The sequence below is a fragment of the Athene cunicularia genome (genome assembly GCF_003259725.1).
Source record: "Athene cunicularia isolate RWA chromosome 2 unlocalized genomic scaffold, athCun1 chr2_part1, whole genome shotgun sequence".
NCBI classification, from domain to species: domain Eukaryota; kingdom Metazoa; phylum Chordata; class Aves; order Strigiformes; family Strigidae; genus Athene; species Athene cunicularia.
Genome location: NW_020799095.1, coordinates 18,459,837 through 18,460,620, shown reverse-complemented (window position 1 = coordinate 18,460,620; position 784 = coordinate 18,459,837).

The following is a 784-nucleotide window of genomic DNA, read 5'->3' as shown; positions in this document are numbered from 1 at the left end:
CCCCCCCCGCTAAGAAATGAAAACAGAGCTGGCGATACGCTCACTAATGAGACGGTAAAGCAAAATAGTCTTTAACTTCCCCAGCCCTAACAAAGAGACGATTATACTGGCCGACAGCTCCGCAAGAGACGTTTCCAGGCACCTTCGTGAGAATAATGTAATGCCTCTTAATTTTTATCAGGCGTGTCTTTATTATTGTTTAGATACTGGATTCTTATCAGCCTTCCCGAAGTGGAGCAAATGTGGGCAAGTCTCATTCCACAGCAATCTAAGGCCTTTTTCAATTACAAGTACTCTTTTTTGCAGGTTTTTTTTTTTCCCACTGACTTCATCCTTGGATTGCTCTGAAGAATGATCTTGAAATAAAACCGAATACTGCATTATTAGCCACTTTTTATTTTAATTAAAGTTCAGTTTATGTTTTTTGTTATAACCAGAGTTTCTCTGCAAGTATGCTTTGAGGATTAAATTTTGATCCTCAGAAGCACGTGCTTATAGTAATCTTCAGGATTAAGATTAAATTAATCAGTAATCTAATTGCTGTGTGGTGAAACCGAGGCAAAGAGATTGTGATTTGGTCAGTGTCAAATACCATGTAATGACAGAGTCCGAATTAGCTCCACCAACAGTGCCACAAAGCATTGTCCGCTACAATCATTAATGTAAAAGCCATACTCATCTATGCCTCACCAGTCTTAATTCTCTAAATGACTCTGTACAGGTAGATCATGTGTTCACACGCAAGTTTATTGACTTCCCTGGAGCCTAGAACCCAAGAAAAGTG